The sequence below is a fragment of the Cricetulus griseus genome (assembly GCF_003668045.3).
Source record: "Cricetulus griseus strain 17A/GY chromosome 1 unlocalized genomic scaffold, alternate assembly CriGri-PICRH-1.0 chr1_0, whole genome shotgun sequence".
NCBI classification, from domain to species: Eukaryota; Metazoa; Chordata; class Mammalia; order Rodentia; family Cricetidae; genus Cricetulus; species Cricetulus griseus.
The window spans coordinates 121,161,794-121,177,262 of NW_023276806.1; the positions used below are offsets into that span (position 1 = coordinate 121,161,794).

The following is a 15,469-nucleotide window of genomic DNA, read 5'->3' on the forward strand; positions in this document are numbered from 1 at the left end:
AGCTGAGGGTGTTAGAGAAATCCTGGAGAACTCGTGGTCTTCAGTTCATATTGGAAGGCCAAGATGGTGCATTCCACTTAAACCCTCAGGTCATACTTCATCCTGGAGAGAAGTCAAAGCAGGAGTTGGAAGATAGGAACTGAAGCGGAGACCATGGCTTGCTCAGCCTGCTTTCTTACACAACTCAGGACCACCTGACAAGGGCACAGAGAATATCCCACAGGTTTGCCTACAGGTCGCTCTGGTGGGGCATTTTCTCATTGAAGTGTCTCAAAAAAATCTGCTATGTGGAGTCGATAAGAAAGCAGGCTAGCAGACAAGTGAACCTTTTGGGGCGTTTCAGTAGTGGAGTGCCATTGTTGCTAATGACTATCAACTGGATGTTATCTAAAATCATACGGAGGCAGATTTCTAGGCATCCTGTGACGAAGTTCCTAGATGGGGTTAGTTAGGTCACGGACACTCCCTGTGACCAAAATCACTCCATGGACTGGGATTCTGGATGGAATAAAAAGTAAGTGGGCTGGGCAACAGCATCCTCGTTTCTCTGCTTCCTGGCCATGGATGCAATGTGACAGCCCTCCAACATGCCTTCCCGAGTATGATGCACTGTCTGTATACCTTCCAAGTCTGGTGTGCTAACGAGCTCTTTCCCTGTGCTATTGTTGTCAGGTGTTTTCGGCTTGCTTGTTTGTGTGTTTGTTTTTGCAAAAATAAGAAAGTAATTGAGGAGCAGCTTTTCTCCTTCAGGCTGTCATGTTCTCTTGATTTTAATTAAAACAAATCACATAGACCTTATTGACCATATCAAATTCCATCCAGCCTTTCGCCCTTACCTCTCTTAAACATATGTGTACACCCCCCCACACACGTTTGTATGGAGGATTCTAGATAGAAAATGAAGGAACAGAGTCAGTCCTAGAATAACAGAAGCCTAGAATTCTTCCAACAATAGACGAGCCATGTTTACAGCACTTTGTGTTGATGGTGGTGTTCTTCAGTGCAAGTGTTTTCCACAAAATGTATCCTGTGCTTCCTTGCCCTGAAAGCCTTTTAATCCTCAAAGTAAGTTGCTGGGATTTTGATGGTAGTTTACAAAATGACCTGACTGATTCTGGCTGGAAGGGTTTTGTCCTTGGGTGTTTTGTTTTTTGTTTGGTTTTGGTTGGTTGGTTTGCTATGGGAGTGGTTTGTTTGTTTGGAGTTTTTCATGGGGAGTGGTGGTTTGGGTTTTAGATTGGGCTTTTGAATTTTGGAACAGGGTTTCATAGAACTCAGGTGTGCCTAAAATTTTCTTTGTAGCCTTGGATGATTTTGAATTCCTGATTGAAGACTGTTGAACAAAACTCAATGTGTACAGAAGCTTTTAAAATTGAATTTTAGCCTTGGGTGTGTGACATTTGGAAAAGCAGACTATTGAAGTTTGTCCTTAGGCCTGGTCATTTCTCTAACCTTTGACATAGCTAATGACATCATTATAAGCTGGGGTCTAAGCTGGGGTGATATCTCAGCTAGTAAAGTGAGCTTGCTCTCCAGGCACCCACATTAAAAAATAAAACTAAAGAAGGCTGGCGTGGTGGTACACAACTGTAATCTTAGCACTGACTAGGAGCAATCAGGTGGAACCTGGGGCTCACTAGCCAGCCAGCTGAGCCTACTGCATAAGTTCCAGGCTAATATCTCAAAAACCTAGGTGGATGGTAGCAACTGAGGGACAACTTCAGGCCTCCTCGGGCCATACACACATGTGTACATGCACCTGTAAACACAGCCAAAATAAATTGGAGTTTCTTTCTACTAATTATTTAGAAAATTCAACAGTACACTAAACATAAAAGTAAAATGAGTAAAATCAAGAGGTGGCTTCACTAGATAAAGCAGTACTTTTTACTTTAAAGCCTGGCCAAAAACAAAAACAGAACAAACAAAAAACTTTCCGTTAAATAAGTTTTGGTCTGCTACTGCTGAAAAATACTGACTTTTCTTCAAAACACTACTTTACAACAGCATTTGGTAGCTTACAATTCCAGTCTTGCTGGGGCATGAAGATCAGGAGTTCAAGGCCTTGGCTACGTAAGGAGTTTCAGATTAGCCTAGGCTACCTCAGACATTGTTTTAAAAACAAAGCAAAACCAAACAAAAACAAAAAACTTACTTGCCCATGTACTCATTTTTTTTTTTTTATTGCAAGAAATTGAGATTCTCTGTATATCTGGACTTTTCCTTCCTTCTCCCTCCCTTCTTTCCTTCCTTTTCCCCCTTCTTCCCCTTTTTTCTTCCCCCTTTTCCCTTCTCTCCCCTCTCTCCCTCCTTTTTTCTCTCTCCTCTCCCTGGTTGCCCCTCCCCTCTTTTGCACCCCCCCCACTTTCCACCCCTTCACACACACCCCATCCTCCCTTGCTTGAATTTTTTAACTGCCTAAAACACAAGGAGGCCATTGATGTCTTCCAGGACCTTAATGGGAAGAACAGATTTATCTCCCAGGCAGACAGGCACTACACAAATGTTTGGTTTACTCCGTATCACATAGATAACAAGGTCCTTACAGGTTCAAGGAAAATGATTGTAAGACGACTTCCCTAGGAGAACTCAACATTCTGGGAGAAGAAAAACTAACAGATAAGTCTGAGAAGACTGAAAAATTTTAAATGACCCACAGCTGGACCTGATTCTACAGGGAAAGGTAGAGTGTCGGTTTGGAACCAAATAGTAGGATAAATAGCAAGGGCCTGTTCTCGAAGCTCCTCCCTGGAATGTATAGCTGCTCTAGGGAGATACTTAACTCTCTGACTCCTGCCCTAGTCATTGAACTCTGCCATTCAAACTATCTAGACCACAGGAAATGGTGCCGAAGAGGGCTCTTCAGCTGACATTCACATTGTCGGCAGAGGTTTCAACCAGCTTTAAAAGGCAGGTCCTCTGTAAGCCGTGTAGGCTGCCTTCTGCATTTCCTCCTCAAACTGTACCAGGAGAAGTTAAAGGGCTACACTTGGCTAAGGCTGCAGCTCCGATAGTAAAATGTTTGCTTAGCATGTGCATAGCCCCGAGTTCAACTCCTAGCACTGTATAAGCCAGGAATGATAGTGCCTACCTATAATCTCAGCACTCGGGTGAGGAAGGAGAATGAGAAGTTCAAAGTCATCCTGAACACTTAGTGACTTGGAAGCCAGCCTGAGCTACATGAGACCCTGTCTCAATAAAATGAAATAGAGGAAAAATTATCTTAAATTTGGTACCCTGAACAACCACCCTACCAACTTTTACTGGCCCACTCATGATGCTTTTTGTGAGAAAGCTAGAATGTGTGGCATTTACAGCTCTCTGGCAAATAAAAGCCAAAAGAGGTGATTCTGAATCCTCAGGCTGTTTTCCAGCCATTGAGGGAGGCTGGTGTTGGTCACCCCAGGTCCACACAACATCTGAAGGGAGACCTTCCCTTTTCTCCTCCTCCTATCAGGCTGAAGAACACAGAAACCACACCTAAGCTGGGATTGACTGCCAAACTAAATGAAGGCATGAGGAAGAAATTGTGTTGTCTTCTGTAAGAAATTGAGTCTCGAAAGACTTTACTAGGGTGTCATCAGTGAACTCACTTCAAAGCAGACCTGTGGTTCTGGTTCCCTGCCATGTGGGACCTGCTGTGTCTCACTGGATCCTAAAATACTTAAGCCTGAAGGACTTAGGATGCCCATGGAAGCTGTGATTGGTGCAGTGTAGCTTTATCACTATGAGAGACACCAGACACAGCACAGACACTTGTTGGAGCCTTTCTCCTTAACAAGGAGCTGGAAATGTTCTCTAGAAGCACTTGAGGGAAAATCAACAATTCCCTTGGTAAACACGATGGCTTTGCACAAGGCTCAGAGCTTCTGTCTGTTGATAGGCCAGGCACACAGGAAGATGACAAGCTGGAGGGATGTTTGTCAGATGTCAGTAAGGAACAAGGCATATGCCCTAATGTGAACCTGGAAGATGCCAAGAAATGTCTCCTTGGGAATGTCCCACAATGACAGACCATTTCAGGTGACTGGGGCCTACTAAAAAGGGATGTTCTTATTGGAGGACAGCTTTTCAGGCTGGGGCAAGTTCTCTTATACTAAGTACTTAGTCATTAGTATTAGGAAGGGATGGTCAGAATAATAAAACGTGGCAGCTGGAGAGATAGCACAGTGGGTGACTGCTGACTTTGACCCCACATCAAAACAGCTAAGCATGGTGGCATGTGCTTGTAGTCCTGGCTCTGGAGAGGCAGGGACAGGCAGATCCTTAGGGCCCTGTGACCAGCCAGTGTGGCCCAACTAAATGGTGAGTTCTGGGCCAGTGAGAAACTCTGTCTCAACAAACAAAAACAAAAACCAAAAAAAAAAAAAAAAAAAAACAACAAAAAACCCAAGATGGATGATACCTGAGTCCATCAAGTTGGTCTCTGACCAACACACATGCATTCAAACAGGCACACACACAACACACAAAATAAAAGAATTTGTGAACAGGCAGGAACGTGAAAGTTTTCATAAGCCATCTCCGGGTCTTACAGCCTCCTTTTCCACTCTTCCATGGGCCTTTCATGCTCGCCAATTGGAGCCTGTAATCTGACAAGCCCATGCCTACAAGGCCTCACAGCTCAACACTCTTATGAGACCTCTCCGAATCCCCTCCCAGTTTTTCCTTCTGACCTCCACTGTCACCGTTTTCTCACAACCTCTTGCCAGCCTTAGGACCTGACTACCACACTTCCTCCTCTGTTTGTTTGTAGTGACGCAGTTTATTGTTTGTTCTTAGTCTGCCTTCCCTACAGCATGAACGTCACAAAGTCAGAGACCGTGTCTCCTTTGTTCTCTTTACCATCAGGGTTTATCACAATACCTGGCTCTATAAAAGCCTCACAAATATTTATTTAACAGAAGAATACAAGCAGAGGTACTGGGGTCAAAACAGGTAAAAGAATTCCCTCAAACTCTGGCACAGGGGCCAGCATGACACTTGCCTAAGAAACCCTGACTTGTTAGGTGAGGATGACATGTCAGGTAAAGACTTTTGACCTCTAAGTAACAGATGGTAGTTACACCTTAGAGACATCACACAAGGAAGCTAGAAGCGTCAAGGATGAGTTCAGGAAGCTGGCTCCCTGTTCTTTTTTCCTCTCCTAAGTCCAGCATCTCCACAAACCACGTGGGTGCTAACCTTCGTTCTCCCCCACCCCACCCCTAGAACTACATCTCATGACCCACAGTAGTTATTGCTGACTCAGGCCCTGTTCTTTCTCCCAGAAACTCCTATCTATGCAGTAAGACAATTGTTTGGGGCTTCAATTGCAGCTTTTTATTTCCAGTGCTTACTTAGGGAGGATTGACAGGGGTGGAGGACCAAGATTGGAGGGGGGATGTTAAACAGCACTCTATTCTCAGCCTCCGTATAAAGCCGGCTTTTTAATAGATGTTATCTTGGCTCTGCCTGAGTCAAGAGGGAGAGATTATTTATTTACTTTTTTGTTATTATTTTAAAGGAAATGTTAATCCTAGTTTTGAAATCCCCCAGAGGATCTTCAGTAGCGCAAAGGGTGTTACAAAATTCTCAAGTTGATTGAAGTGAAATCATTCAGTCCAATAAACATGTCATACAATACACTGCGGGGCCCAGGGAAAGGGGGCATGATGAAATTAAGTAGGTCAGCTTTTAAGACTCCCCTAAGGACAGTCAGCACAGGGTAAGTGATGCCTTGGTGCTGAGACTGGTTTTGTTTCTGTAACCTCATCTTTCCTCCATAATCACCTGTTTCTGCTCATGAATGCTGTGGGAGGCAATAAGGACACTAAGAATAGCTCCCCTGGACTACTACCAACCACATTGTCTGAGCTTACAACACCCTTCGCAGGTAGATATGGTTATCAATACTCCAAAGGAAAACTCAGCACTTGGTAAACAGCTCCAGATTCATGTAGCTGCTCAAATCGGCCAGATCCTTCAAGCCTACACTTGACATGGGGGCTGCCTCTCGAGTGGTTGAGGATGCATCATTCATCCTTCCTACACACAACCCAACACCCCCCCAATACACAATGTGAGGGGGAAGCCTCATGAGTGCATGTAACTCTAAGCCTCTTACTCTTACTGTTTGAGGCAGTCTCGGATAGCCCAGGCTGAGCTCAAACTTGCTAAGTAAGAAAAGATGACCCTGAACAAGTCTGCTTGCCTCTACCTCCCAAATGCGCCAGCCTCTACCTCCCAAGCACTAAGATAACAAGTGTGCACCACCATACTTGGCTTTATGCGGTGTTGTAGATCAAACCCAGGACCTCTGGCATGCTAGGAAAACACTTTAGCTGCTTCCTCCTTGACAATTCTGTCATCTGAGGTCACACTAAGCAGAAATTCTAGAAGCAACAATGCTTTGCATTATGTCATGTTGCATGGGAACAAAGTAAAGAGTTGTGTTAATTCAAGCTCTACACTGACTGCAGAGTTCAGTGTATAAAATACCACAGGACCAGCAAACTCAAAATTTTAACCTTTGAGATTATTTTCCCCAAGCTGTCTGCGTATTTATGACACACTCACATTACTTATTTAATAATGAACTTGGTGAAAACATGAAGTATATAGTGATGGCCTTCCAACAGCATCATACTACCAGGTTGCCCATAACTATAAAAGCCCTTTACCCCATGTCAACAGAATCAATAAATGGATCTGATTCGACTTGGAGAGACGGCTCACTGAGTAAAGTGCTTCCTGTGCAAACATGAGGCTCCCCCAAACTCATGAAAAAGCCTGGAATGGTGGCACACATCTGTGACCCCAATACAGGAACGGAGACAGACAGATTTTAGGGGCCTTGTTAAGCAGCTATACTAGCTGAAACAGTCAGCTTCAGTTCTCATAAGAGGCCCTGTCTCAAAAATTAGTAAGACATAAGTCAGCCAACAGTGACTTCTGGCCTCCATGGGTGCATGAGCAGGCATGTGAGCCTGCATACATGTATACGCTCTCACACATACACAGATGTGTCTAATTTATGTCATATTTCTAAAGTCTTATTCCTAACAGCAATGGAAAGAAGCTGCTGGTACTCCATTGAAAGAGTGTTTGCCTAGCCTGCATGAGGTCCTGGGTTCAATCCCCGGCACCAAATGAACTGGGTGTGGTGCGGAAGACCCATGATCCCAGCACCAAGGGAGTGGGGGTGGGAAGATCATCAATTCCAGGTTAGCCTCAGATAGCCCATGGGCTTTAAAGCTAGCCTGGACTACATGAGAATCTGTCTTAAACAAAAAAAGGAGGCTGCCAAAAATACTAAAGCCGCCTTTGATTCAGAGTGCATCTTCCCTCCCCCAGGAAACCAGCCCATTATTCCTAGCCATAATGGTTCCCACCACAAAGGAACACAGTCCTGTGCCCTGTTGATATATTATCAGACAAGTACTGAAAAGTCCAGTTTAAAAGACTAAGTAATGACATTTGGAAACACTTACAGTCAATAAAGAAATAGAGAGCAGAATTTTATCTATGCTACTGCGTCAAAGGGCATTTGTCATATGTTAACAGCGTCTCCAGAATGTTTTCTTTCTGCCTTACCCCTTCTTTCCATGCTACCTTGCAAAGATTCTGGGAGAGCACCAAGCAGAAAAAAGGAATGGTGTCCTTTTGTTCTACTGACTCAGACAATATCATAAAAGAAGAGGCTGAGAAGCACAGAGGAAAATGATACAGTGAGTTCCAGAAAGGGACCATAGCTTCTTCTCCAGGCTACCCTCTGGGGTGAGGTGAGATCTCTAGTGGTGGCAGCATGACCACTGGCAAGGTCTTTCAACTCTGCTTTGGTGTGAAGGTTGCTGATTAGGCCCCCTCAAAATCAACCCTTGTACTAGGAAGCCCTGAACACAGACGGAGGAGTGGGGAGGAGGCCTCTGTTCAGCAGCTGGCACTGGCACTTGAAATGACACTCAAGAGATAGTCATGAGAAACATCTAGGGGGATGGGCATATGATGAGGTGACACTGGGGGCCTTGTGCCATTTAGTGAGAATTGGGAGTGTGCTTAGCCAATTGCAGTTGTTTCCATCTTTGCCTGATAAATAGGATCTGAAAGAAAAAGCAATACTCAAAGTCAGAGAGACATGAATAACACGAAGCATCCCTTACTTCTACATACATGGACACAATTCTGTACCTTTGGAGTGTCATTAAAACTACAGGTAAGGTCTGGGAAATGGCACTGGAGCAAATTCTGGATGTGGGGACACATACCAGTGATCTCAGCTCTGGAGGCTAAGGCAAAAGGATCATGAACTCACGACTATTCTAAGTGGGTGGTGAAAGCCTGCCTCAAAAGAGGAGAGACGAGGGGAGAGGAAGGGGAGGGGAGGGGAGTGGAGGGAAGGGGAAGAGCAGAGGAAGAAAGATGGAGAAATGAAGAGAGATGAAAGGAAGGTAGGAAAGAAAGAAGAAAGGAAGGGAGCTTGGACACCTTTACCAGGTGCTCTGCATCCTCAAGTCAATTCTTGTTGTTGCTTCTGCTGTTGTAGGAAGTAAAACTGGTAAGAGAAATGGGGAAGAAAAGAGAGAAAGGGTTATGTAGATGCACCTCTGAGCAGAACTGTGGAGGAGAGGTGACCATAGTACCCAGCCAAATTAGAAGTGCAGATGGTGACACGGAGGCACCTTACATCTCAGTAAAAATGCTGCCTGCTTAGAATCCCACAGCCTGGGCAGTGGAGGCAATTCATGGTCACCCTCAGCTAGATGATGAGTTCAAGGTCAGCCTGGGTACATAAAATTCTGTCTCAAAAAAGAAAAGAAAGAAAAAGAATTAATGAAAGGGTATTGGAAATTGTATTATATCCTAGTATTAATAAATAAAGTCACTCCAAGTTTTACATACATGTGAGAGTTAAATAATCAAAATTATGTTCGGGGTAGAGTTCCTAAGAGTATATGCAGGGAAATCAATTCTCAGGCTCTAGCAGTAAACAAGAAATAAAGTCACAAATGAGACCCCACATGGCTGGAGGAGACCATGAATGGAATACCTGTTTAGGAAGCTTGGTTAGAGCTAAGATTGGGGAAAATTGTGGCTAAGAATAACCCCGAACTGGGAAGTCTTCATGGTCCTTATTTTATTTTCTTACGTGTGTGTTCACATGTGTGCACGTGGAGGCCAGAGATCAATGTCAGGTGTGGGTGTCATTCTTCAGACATTGTCATGTGTGTGTGTGTGGGTGGGGTGGGGTGCATACACACAGACCAAGTGTCCACCTTGATTATGCTCCATCTAATTTTGTTGTTACCTCATTATTTTTCACAATTATATGTGTGTAATTACTTTAGAAATATATAACTATATATATGTATACATACACTTTGATCATACTCTCATTATCCTCCTTTTCTCCCTTATTCTACTTCCATATCCAACAACTCCCACTTTTATTTTTTTCTTCCCTTCTTTCCTTTCCTTTTTTCTTCTTTCTCTTTCTTTCTTTCTTCCTTTCTTTCTTTCTTTCTTTCTTTTTTTCACTCTTCCTTTCTTTCCTCCTTCCTTTTTTCTTCCTTCTTTCATGCATTTAATTAGCGTTACTTGCATAAGCATGGCTAAGAGGGTGTTACTTGTGCAAGGGTCTCTCACTAAATCATTTTGGCTAGACTGACTAGCCAGTAAGTTTAGGGAGCCCTGTTTTTACACCATCACCATGCCTACGCCATGCCTAAAGTTCACAGTACATGGCGATGCACATGAATATCACAGGGATGCTCCCAGCACTAAGTTTACAGCATACTGTAGATGAAAGTTCCTGTTCTGACTGGTCCTGACACCCTGTTTGGCCGATGGCTTAGGCTCCTTACTGGCTAGCTCTCTCTTAATTATTAACCCATAACTACTAATCTTTGTATTTCTACACAGCCTTCTTTTACCAGAGAAGGTTCCAGCATTCTATTCATTCAGCTTACACGGTGTCTCTCTCTTACAGCTTCTATCTGTGTCCACATCCCAGCCTTCTCCTCATCTGGTAGCCAGAATAGTCCCAGGGAACACTGAAATATATATTCACCTAAAACTTATCGTTATATTAGTTAGGTTTTCTAGATATACAGAGATATATTTGAGATGGATGTTGTTCAAACCTTTAAAGACATACAAAAATGGCATTTAAAATTGTTTATTAGGGTTTTTCTTGACAATGAGACACAACTGCTCCTGGCAACACCAATTACATCAGAAAGGAAGATGGGCATCTCTCTATGGGAATTGCTTTTGATATAGCAAGACTAGACATTTGGGCAAGAAACTTCTCTGGCATGGACTGTTTGACTGTATGCTATATAAAGTGGACATGCAGGACCCACGGGGAAGTGACTGCTGAACTTGACAAAACAAGATGGGACAGTACTTTGGGGTTCCTGCTTCATGGAAGAGTCTGCCAGACATTCAGCAGGACACATAAAAATGACTGACAAACTGCCAATACAGGCAGGACAGTTTTAAATTTCCTGCTTCACTAAGAAGTCTGCCAGACATTCTGAACCTATAGGCTGAAGATGGATGTCTCAATGTTACAGAAGATCTTTGGGTGACTGTCTAGGCAGTGAGATGTCTCTGTCAATTCTAGAGTTTATATATTATCCTTCTGTGGTCTTTGATGGAGTTGAAGACAGATAGTTATGGCTATTGTTTTCCTTAGTTATGATAACAGATAAGTTACACATAAAGCTGTAGACTCACAAAGATAAGATAGATGATAGAATATTTTCTTTAAATTTTGCCAAATATTCGTGGACTAGATATTGGTAACAATAGTCCTTACTTGGTAACTGTTTTGTTATACATAATATTATGTTATAGTTAAAACCTTCCTTTTTACTTAGACAGAAAAGAGGAGACGATGGGGGATGTCCTTCTGTATATATGTTTCTCTTATTGGTTGATGAATAAAACACTGATTGGCCAGTAGCTAGGCAGGAAGTATAGGCGGGGCTACCGGACAAGAAGAATTCTGGGGAGAGGATGCAGAGAGAAGCGCCAGTGAGATGCCATGTAACTGAGTACAGGTCCAGACCTTTCTCCAGTAAGATAAGACCATGTGGAAAAGCTTATATTAATAGAAATGGCCTAATAATTAAGAGAGAGCTAGCCAGTAAGAAGCCTAAGCCATCATGCAAACAGCTTATAAATTAATGTAAGTCTTTGTGTGTTTATTTGGAGCTGAAGGCTGATGGGATCAGAAGGGAGAGAAACTTCTGCCTAAATCACATGCCGTTGCAATATCACTGCTACATGGATGCTCCCAGCACTAATACAGTACACACTGATGCACATGACCATTACATGGATGCTCCCAGCACTAAGTTTACAGGACATGGTGATGCATGCAACTGCTTCATGGATGCTCCCAGCACTAAGTTTGCAGTACACATTGATGCACATGACTGTCACATGGATGCCCCCAGCACTAAGTTTACAGCACACGCTATTGCACATGACTGTCACATGGATGATGAGGATCTGAGCTCAGGTCCTCACTCCTGTATGGCAAGCACTTCCTGACACAAAGAGAAAGAAGGGGCTGGGGCTAATTGTGTCAGAAAGTGCTTGCCATTTAATATATATATATATATGAATTATATATAATATATTATATTTTTAATGGTTGATCTTATCAATCCTTATTCTGTCTTTTTAGATGATTTCCAAAGTGCTATGATTATATTATCATGCCTCTTTGGGGTTATTGGATTATTCCCATCGAAAATTATTCTTTAAATTTATCTTTATAATTATATAAGTAAATACACAAACTGCAGAAAGTTTGGAAGAAAAACATAAAAATCTACACTTAAACTTTGATATACAAATATGCAGTTTTTGTTTCTTTCATTCGTTTACTTTGGTGTTTTGCTCTCCTAGGTTTGGATGTGGTCTGTTTGCCAAGAGTTCACATGCCAGGGGCTTGGTCTCCAGTGTGGAAGGCTAAAAGATTGTAGAGTCTTAAGAAGTGGGTCTGATCAACCATAATTACAGACTCTTAATTGGTAATGTGCTGAGAAAAGGTTCCTGTGGAAGCTCAGCCATAAAGGAAACTTCTATACCCCCTTCCCCCAAGGCTCAGGAACATCACAAACGAGAGGACAGAAAGAATGTAAGGGCTGGAAGTGGGGTGGAACACTACGAATAGTCTTCGGGGCACGAGGTGGCTATGGCTCTCAAGACTCACAGCTTCTTTGTTCCTTACACAGGACCAGGACAAGATTGGACCCAGTGATATCCTATTAGAGTAGACAAGGAGGTCATGGGGATGCCCCCCTCCATAGAGGGTTTATAGACAGTAAGGGAGGAAGGGCTCATGTGGTGCCACCACTCCCTGAAGGTCTAGAGTCAGGTAATGGCTACTGGGGAAAGGAAAATTTCCTTGGGTGGTATAGCCTCTGGTAAGGTGCCCATGCCCCTGTAAGTAACTGTGATGAAAGGAAAAAGCCATAAAAGCAATGGAGAACTGGTTGGGAAGAGGCAGAGGACCAGGAAGAGTGGGAAGGAGAAAAGAGAGGGTAACAGGATGAATATGATCAAAATACATTACATATATATATATATATATATATATATCAGCAATATCCTTATTAATAAATAAAACCATTAAAAATGGAGGAGGATTCAACAGAAAGCAATTAGGTCACTGAGCATCATAGAAGATGATAAGTTCACTTGGTCCACGGAAAATGGTCTCCTCACTGGGGTCACAGGAGTTGGCCAGTTCTCAGAGGCCATTGAAGATGGTCAGTTCACTGCAGGTCCTGAAAGATAATCAAGTCACTGTGGACCCCACCCTAGGAAGGATTCAATTCAGGGTGGGATAGCTTTCAACAGAGTTCATTGCAACCCATACACTTGCCTCCTTTTCCAGCACCCATCTCCTTCCGTGCTGTTCCGTCATGTGTGACAATTACCACCAGACAGTTCTTACCAGAGATAGAGCAGCAAGTGCCATAACATCTCAGACCTTCTGCCTCCAAGACTACAAGCCACACAAACCTTTCTTCATGTTGTTTCTTCTATTGCAGATGGACTAACATGCATGGTTACTACAAGAAAGGTCATTTGATTTCATGGGGCTCTTGGGGCCATCACAGAGTCTCAGGTACCTTGTCTTCACCTTGAAGTGGAACCAAATCTCAATCTCCAGTTAGCAGTTGATGTCACTTTGACCACCCTGTCCTTCAGTCCCTAGCTCAGTTCCTCACTTTTGTTCTCTCTCTCTCTCCTCTCCCTCCCACTCCTCTTTCCTTTTCTCACACTCATAACCCTCTCCTCTCTCTCTTTTTCACACACACATTCTCCTCTCTCTCTCTCTCTCTCTCTCTCTCTCTCTCTCTCTCTCTCTCTCTCTCTCTCTCTCTCCCCCCATGGAAGAGATTCTTCTCCATCTCTGCCATTCTTATGATCCCAGGCTACCCTATACCTAGTGCACCTCTGCAGGGCTGTTCTGCAATGAGATTATTATACCTTGGAGCTCCATAAAGGAGCACCCCGTTCTCAGCAGCAGAGCTTTCTGAAGTATGGCAAGCCGCCTGATAAAATAACCTTTCTACATTATTGTGTTTATGTGTGTGTTTCTATAATTGCTTTACTCAGCAAGCTTGGGAAATACTTGAGTAGTCATTGGTCTTACAGATGTGGGAATTGATGTTCAGAATGGTTAAAGGATTTGCCTTAAATGGTCACAAAACTGTATCGTTAGAGAATAAAATGTGAAACCTCTTCCCTATTAAGATGGTGTTCCTAGGACACAGATAACGATACAATGATGAAGGGAGTACTCGTAGTGACCTAACACACTAGTGGGTTGATGCTGTAGATGGAAGGAAGTCAAAAGAAAGAGAAAGGATTCTGAGAGTGAAGGCAAAGTTTGCAGGAAATTTTATTTTCGGCTCTTACAGCTTAGTGAGATTTCCTTGTATGTGTTTGTGGGCACGTACATGGTGGCTCTGGATTTGATATGGTTTTGCATATGGGTTTACCTCCATTTATTTCTAAAGATTGATTTATTTTTATTTTTGTTTGTATGGAAGTTTTGCACTGCATGTCTGTCTGTCTGTGAACACCATGAATGCAGTGTCCATGGGGCCAGCACAACCATCTGGATTCAAGAAGTGCTCTTGACTGCTAAGCCTTCTCTCCAGACTGTTGCACAATAAATAAGTAACCCAGAGACTGATAATGGGGTTCAAACTTGAAACTGAAGAACAAAAAAACAAAGTACCTGGCCACTAGCTCTTACTTCAAGCTCAGGCTGAAAGGGCTGATCCACACATGAGCTCTTCACCAAGCCTGATACTGTTGCCTCTTCTCAGTGTGGCTGGAGAATCCTGAGATTTCAATGTCTTCCTATCCTCCTTGATACTAAGTCTTCTTATCTTGAGTGTCCTCCTAGGGACTACTGAAGGCCATGCTTCTAACTTTTATACCCTTCTAGTGCTGGGATTAAAGGCGTGTGATCTGTTACTCTTTTAGACTGATTCAATCTCAGGTAGATCTGGGTGCCCTCGGACTCACAAAGATCTACCTATCTCTTAATCCTAAATCCTAGGATTAAAAGTGTGTACCACCACCTCCTAGCTTCTGGCTGCTAGGATTAAAGGTGTGTGCCTGGCTTCTATGACTGTGGCTGACTTTGCTTTCTGAATCCTCAGGCAAGCTTTAATATATCGTAAATGATATGCCACTACACCCAGACCCTCTCCTCCATTTTTGTATGAACAGGATGGAAGTTTCCATCAGCTCCTACCCCTTGCAAAGATCATCTTACACTACAACCTTGTGGTACCCAGAGATGAGCTTCACATGAAACTAGTACCAGTACAATTCTGCTCTAGCCCTTGGAGGTCTTTTGTGTCTTGTGGACCACTGTTCAGACTTTAGCACCCAAATCATCCTCCCATTGCCAAGCTGGCCTTAGGGGGGGCAGACACTGAAGGCTACTCTTGGCTTTTGTACCTTGCCAGTCTTTTCACCAGAACCAGCAGCATCAGGCTCATGGTGCCATATTCTATGCATGGTTTGAGTTGTAGAGACAAGAGACAGCTCCTGAGCTGAGCTGGTGGCTGGAGGAGGGTAAGAGAAAAATGTGTTCATTAGGTACTCAAAAATAAAAACTAGGATAAAGCCACAAATGTTCTATCTAATTGTTTCCAGAGCTCAAACACAGGAAATCTTTTGTACAATTCCACCATGAGCATCCTACAGACTCTGGCCATGCTATTTTTGTCTTTGGAGCACCTCTCTATTTCCTATTTCTCATGTAAAACTTACATTTCAGTTCTTCACATTGAGAGCACTGTCCGTGCGGTCACCCTGACACCCTCACTACATCTGTCTCGAAACCACAGGATAGTAATTCACAGGAGTCTTGGTTTCAGAACTTCCCCAAGGCCACCTAGAAAGACAAACACAGGCTTGTTATCAAGGCAGTGACCCAGGG

At 43.3% G+C, this 15,469-nt stretch overlaps 1 long non-coding RNA gene across 2 annotated transcripts in view; it reads left to right on the plus strand.

Annotated features, from left to right (window-relative positions):
- The window catches only part of LOC103163859, a 55,745-nt gene that overhangs the window by 12,187 nt on the left and 28,089 nt on the right, over positions 1-15,469 (plus strand). The window contains exons 2-3 of one of the 2 annotated variants that reach the window (XR_004772161.1): positions 11,902-11,989; positions 13,053-13,129. This is a non-coding gene — a long non-coding RNA (uncharacterized LOC103163859). Of the gene's footprint in view, positions 1-11,901; positions 11,990-13,052; positions 13,451-15,469 lie in introns of those variants that run through there. The other variant, XR_003480464.2, reaches the window with a different exon arrangement.